The following is a 6,552-nucleotide window of genomic DNA, read 5'->3' as shown; positions in this document are numbered from 1 at the left end:
GACAGATGATGTAGAGGAATTCCGCCACTAATCAACCAGATACGGCAACTGATCCTCCAGTTGGAGAAGTTAACGGACCTAGCGGACCGAGGCCTGTCCCGATCCCACGTGCTAACCCTGATCAACGACCAATTCATGATGATCAGGAGGATCAGTTCACCTTGATGCAGGAGGACCTTGGCATGGGCCATGGCATGGACCCCATGTTCAGGAGATTGGAGGAGAGGATAAAGGCTGTAGAAGGACAGAACCCTCTGGGGGTAGACGTTGCTGACTTGGGTTGTGTCGCAACCCGAAAAATACAGAGGTGCAAAAAAACAACCGGCGAGAAAGAAATGACAGAAGAGTCGCCACCGTGCGTTATTTATCCCAAAGGAGGGAAAGGAAACGCTCGAAGTAAACCTAGAGAAAGGAAAGGAAAAGACAAGGTCTCGCAACCAAATCTTGGGTTCGGGAGTCGATTATGCGAAGGGAAGGTATTAGCACCCCTACGCATCCGTAGTACTCTACGGGATCCACTCTTGTTTGTTTCTTGTCTAAAGGGTGTGTGTTTATCTAATGTACTATTTACTAAAAGGGTCAAGAGAAAAATGACTCGCACAGATATCGCATCCACTGCATACGTATCTCATCTGAATATGAGAATCAGAGTCTTCGTAGCTCGGCTACCTATGGGTTAAGGATAAGTGTGCTCGCTAAGACATCGTGTCTTATGCCTACGTATCTCATCGGGAATGAGAATCAGAGCAAAACGTAGTTCAAACTAAACTACGGGAACAAAAGTCTCGATTGCAACTAGGGTAAGAGAAAGGGAAGGTCTCGATCGCAACGAGGGCGAGAGAAAGGATCGCAACGAGGGCGAAAGCAAACAAGGATTAGTTGTTAGTTGTTAGTCAAACTCGGCAAGACATCGCATCTTGTGCCTACGTATCTCATCTGAACATGAGAATCAGAGTTGCCGTAGTTCGGCTCACGCACGCCGAAACAAAACACACGCACAAAAAGGTAAACATGGAACCCAAACGCCAATCGCTGGACTTACATCAGCTTCCGAACCAAACAAACCCACACTGGAAACCAGATGCCACTTGCTAGACTTATACCGGACTCCAAGCACACAACAATAGGATACGGAATGCCAATCGCTGGGCTTACATCCATATCCTAACACACGCAAGAAGAAACAAGCAACAAGTTACTAAGGAGTCGGGAACTCGAGCCTAGCAACTGTCAAGCAAACACAAAAAAAAAAAGGAAAAGGGTGCCCGGAGAGATCTCACACGATCTCCTGCCTACGTACCTCATCTGGTATGAGAATCAGGGCGACGTAGTTCCCCTAACTACGGGAACAAAGGTCTCGATTGCAACTAGGGCAAGAGAAAGGGAAGGTCTCGATCGCAACGAGGGCGAGAGAAAGGATCGCAACAAGGGCGAAAGCAAACAAGGATTAGTTGTTAGTCGTTAGTCAAACTCGGCAAGACCTCGCATCTTGTGCCTACGTATCTCATCTGAACATGAGAATCAGAGTTGCCGTAGTTCGGCTACATAGGGCTTGCCATCTGAATATGGACTTACAAAAGGAGGACACCAGTTGTGTCAAAGGAGAGTGGGCGATGTGTTCACATCCTAGCAACAGGTGTCGCAGCTCGCTGAATCGAGTCTTAGGCAGTTACCTCTTTGCAATAGAATGGATTGACATGCCACAAGATCGGGGATGCTCAGAAAGGTCTAGAAGTGGGGAAGCTCTGCCCTAGAGTTGTCATGCAATATGTACTTAAGTGTTAGGATTTACAAATCTACACTCGGAAAAGCGTCGTCTATCTCTACTCAACAATCGTGGATGAAACATTGTTTTATATCTCAAAAAGGTTTTGATTGGTCGCACGGCGGCGAGAAAAAAGTTTGATTGGTTGGATGTGCTTTGAGTGATGGCGAGAACTAGGATTGGCGAGATATACATCTCGAATCCTAGCCTCAGGAGTGCATGGTATACACCATGTTCCATTTCCACCTTTATTTGCAAAAGTGTTTAATAGAGAATTAAGTGTTTTGAATTTGATTGAGAAAGGGTTTGGAGAAACCGCATTGACAATTTTAGGCGATGGCGAGAGTTAAGATTGGCGAGGCATACGTCTCGAATCTTAACCTCAGGAGTGCATGGTATACACCATGTTCCATTTCCACCTTTATTGAAAAAGTGTTAAGTAAGAATTAGGTATTTTGAGTTTTTGTTGTGAAAATGACTTGACCTAGATCAAGTATTGATGGATGTTTTGAGAAAGATTTGAATGAGTGTTTGAGAAAACAAAGTGGGTAAATTGGATGATGGCGAAAGCTAGGATTGGCGAGATATACATCTCGAATCCTAGTCTCAGGAGTGCGTGGTATACACCACGTTCCACTTCCATCTTTATTGAAAAAGTCTTGACTATGAATTAAGTTTTTTTGATTTTTGATTATGAAAACGGCTTGACGTTGAATCAAGCATTTGATGAAAGTTCGGAAGAACTGGAATGGAATAGGAGGGAGAAATGAATTGATTTGCTTATTGAGAAAATACTTGACGTTGGATCGAGTCTTATTTTTTTGATATTTTGAAATTGTGGATTTTATTCTTGTGTTAGTAGCTAACTAAACAGTCAAGCAATAAAGAAATAAAAAGCAGTAAAATTATTACACATCGGGGGAGTGGGGTACATTTTGTCAAATGGGGATTCAAAGTATTGGAATAATGAAATCGGGTCCAAACAATAAATAATGCAATGTATGAGTGTAAGTGCAAAGGAACCGGCTCATTGTAAGAAAGCCCAAGAGTAAGCTATGTGAGGTTGATGGCGATGCTTAAAAAGCAATCGACTTACAAGGGTGTGAAAATGGGCTCGATATTAAATCGAGAAAAATATGATTTTTTATAGTTTTAAAATGGTTTTGAATTAAATTAAAATACAACAACTTTACATTATTAACAAAATGAACATATGAGTGTAATAAAGGCATAAACATAAGAATAAATGAAAATGCTAAAAGAAAAATAAAATAGCTAAAAGAAATAAAATGCCAAAAAAATGCCACTAATGAGTATTGAACCCACCCCACTCAAGAATATACACACTGCCCTTCTCCACCAGACCACTTATGATCATCTGCTACTGTGATACTAGGTTAAATATATAAACCGAGATAAAAAATAAATAAAAAAAAGATTAGGGACAATAACAGAAAAAACTAACATATAAAACCTTTTTATGTTTTTTTTTATTTCTATTAAAACAAATTAAATTAAATGAATTAAAAAAAGATTAAAAAAGAAAAAAAAAATAACGAAATGGAGACGACGAAACAGGAACTCGTCTTCCTCTCTCTCTCTCCCCAACCTCATGAACTCATTCAAGCTCAGAAAAATCTCTCCCTCTCAACGTAGCCGCTTCCGTCTCTCTCAACACTGCGTCTCTCATGACTCAACAGTCGCGTCTCTCTCAATTTCACTCACACCCAAAACCTCTTAATCGCATCTCAACAAAGTTTCTATCAACAAACATATGAAAATGATAAAAGGAAAAAGGAAGAATTCTCACAAAGTGTCACGACGACGGTGAAAGGCGTGAAGAAGTTGGCCTCCCAATCCAGGTATTCGATTTTGGGACTTTAGGGTTTCGGTTGAGATTTTCGCCTCCCTTTTTCTGTTGTTTTCAATTTCGCCCCCAGGTCTTTGTTGTGTTTTTTTCCTCTTACTGATTCTCTTTTCTATTTATCTCCCAGCTTAGGGTTTTGACTCGGTGCCCTTCTTCCAAAAGAGTAACTCTGTAACCTCCTTTATGATGTGCTCAGTTTGGATGGGCTTCTTTGGTGCTAGGTTCAAAAGTGGTAATCTGAACCTTCGCTTTCTTCTTGAATTTTGTCTTAACTCCGTTTTGGGTAATCTTCTGAAGTTTACTGCTTTTGCTAATTACCTGTATTATTTACTGCAGTGAATTGAACTGTTGATGTGTATGTCCAAAATGGTTTTTGATTATGGAAGTTGCAGCTGGTGTGCAATCACAGGTGAAGCAGGAGTATGTCATAAAAACAAGTCGTTGGCTCCACGATGCAGATGTCCAATGGCTGCTATTAATGATGATGACATGATGAGCTTGATGATTCCATTACAGTTCAGGACAAAGGCATGGAGTCTCACAGCCTGGAATGCTCCTTATGCTCCATTGTTTCACTGAGCTGTTGGCATGAAGGTTGATGTGGTATGCTATCCCAAACTCCTATGTGACCAGAGTTCCTGCAGCAGGTTAGTAGACTCACAACCATCTGCCCTCTTGATTGTGTTTCATGGATTGTGTTTTGGAATTCAGCTTGGTGACATGTCTTTGATCATAGGCCAGTTGCAACGGGTGGAGGATACCGATTTGGAGTGATAGATAAACTAATTATGTCAACCCCAACTTGAGCTGCCTGGTCAATTGCTGCAACAACGTCTGCAGCGAATCCTCTAAAGCTCTTGTATAATGCCTTGTACACCGCAATGTGCGAACGAGGAGCCATCCCACTAGCATTCCCAAAGTGATGCCCAGCAACAATCACCGGAATCCCATGGTTTCCTGCTGCAACCGATGCAGTATGCGTGCCACGGCCATCGCCGTCAAAGGGAGAAGCGTATTCTTGAGTCATGTTAAATATTCCTCTTGTTATAGCAGATGCTGTAAAATGACGGGCCCCAACAAGTTTTCTATTGCAAGAGCCAGATGCAACAACTCATATGTTTTGCCTCGCGGATTCACAGTAGCTGGATGGATAGCAGGTTTTCCGATTGACGTAGCTCCGGGATTTGGAGACCAACGCTTTACCGTCATCATAGAAGAAATTGGAGCGGAACCGCATTTCCACTTGTTTAAAGGATTCTTCAAGTTAGTTACGGTTGCCATGTATCCATTCAAACCAGCAGCGAGTATATGGTAGTAGATGTGTCCAAGAACATATGCATAGTCATTGTCAAACTTTGATGGAAGGTTAGGGTAACTTGGTATGAAATCTGCCTCCCCTCCCTTGATGTGGACTTTCACTACTACCGGACCTCGTGCATGAATTTGGCTTGTACTTATTCCAACCTCTGCACCTAATCCAAATTGTGCTCCGTCGCTGGATTTTGTACTAGCATTGTGAAACACAGCAGCACTGTCGACTTGACGAAGAAACACGTCAGCTACTTCATGATCTTCCGTGATAATGGAATCAGTATGCACTTCCGTAAAGATTTATATGACCGATAGCTGCATAAACATCATCAACGATTTCAACAGTGCAAGCCAACAAACAATACTCGTGATGTAGTGAACGAGCAAGTGGAATAGCTAATAGAGAACTTGCTTTGGGTCCTCCATATATAGTAACGCCTTATGTCCGCAAGTCGACAATAATATTATTTATCCAGCCTTTCTCTACCAAATCCTTATGAACAAGAAGTGTTTCCATGGCATCGCATCCTGCTGGATAAACTGTTTTTGCATCGAGTGCAATCTGCTTAGCCATCTCCAAATTTGCAGATTTATCAACATAGACGTGACAAATCCCGTCAGCATGACCTAGAACAGGGATTTTCGTGGAACTTTTGATATCAGAAACAAGTTTGTTGCTGCCTCTTGGAATCACCAGACCAATCACATCATCCAACTTAAGTAGCTCGGGTATTTCTGCTCTTGATGTCACAAGTCCAATAAGTTTTGAACCAACAGTATCTGGTATAGCTTCAGTAATTACTTTGTGTAAAATTGCACTTGACCGCTTAGCCTCTTTTTGCATGGATGCTGCAACTTGCTCGCCGTGTCCTTGAGGAAAGTAAACAGCAAGACTTCCAACAGGAGGTATAGAAACCAATGGCTCGACACAAGCATGCCATAACTCTGAATTTATGGTCTTCCTCTCTCTAACTAGCGAGAACGGTTAGCATGAAGAAAACAATTTCAATCAGCTGCCCCGTCACTTTTACATCATCTGCTCAAATTTAGAGTTACGGGAAGATAAATCACACAAGGAATGCAATAGTCGAACACCACATAATAAATATCTGAATAAGCTCTCATCTCTGTTGGATGATATTAGCACCGAAGCAAGGTGCCCTGGAAGAAATCCCGCAAGCTTTTCCAAGTCAAGCTTCAGCAACAATCCTGTACATCATTGCTTGATGCCTCTTCCTCTGCAGCCTTCATTCTTGAAAAGTAATCCGAATATGATCTTGCAGACGAGGGTTTTGTAGTGTAATATCTCCTTGTTCTGTCTTAGGTGGAACTTCGCTGATATTCATTAATGGAACAACAGTTGCTGATGCAGGAGGACAGGCAAAATCTGTATGGAGTGGAGCGCACAAAGGAAGCAGTCCATGAGCTGCCTTGTGATATGCCTTCTTGATATCAGCTGCTGTATCAGCTGGTTTAATACCTAAAATGAGATAAAAGTCCAAGGGGGTCCTCATTTTGGCTTGATCTTCCACAGCAAGCAGACGTTGTTGAGCTTGCCTTGATTCTTTGCCACCAGTTGATCCATTTGGAGATTCAGAATGTTTGGCCT

At 42.0% G+C, this 6,552-nt stretch overlaps 1 pseudogene; it reads right to left on the bottom strand.

Moving 5' to 3' along the window:
• Window positions 1–4,676: 4,676 nt before the first annotated feature.
• LOC127131395 (delta-1-pyrroline-5-carboxylate synthase-like) lies at window positions 4,677–5,906 on the bottom strand (annotated as a pseudogene).
• Between the last annotated feature and the right edge of the window lie 646 nt (window positions 5,907–6,552).

Source organism: Lathyrus oleraceus, chromosome 3 (assembly GCF_024323335.1).
Source record: "Lathyrus oleraceus cultivar Zhongwan6 chromosome 3, CAAS_Psat_ZW6_1.0, whole genome shotgun sequence".
Classification (NCBI taxonomy): domain Eukaryota; kingdom Viridiplantae; phylum Streptophyta; class Magnoliopsida; order Fabales; family Fabaceae; genus Lathyrus; species Lathyrus oleraceus.
Note: the sequence above shows the minus strand (reverse complement) of the source record. Positions and strands in the feature narration are given on the sequence as shown.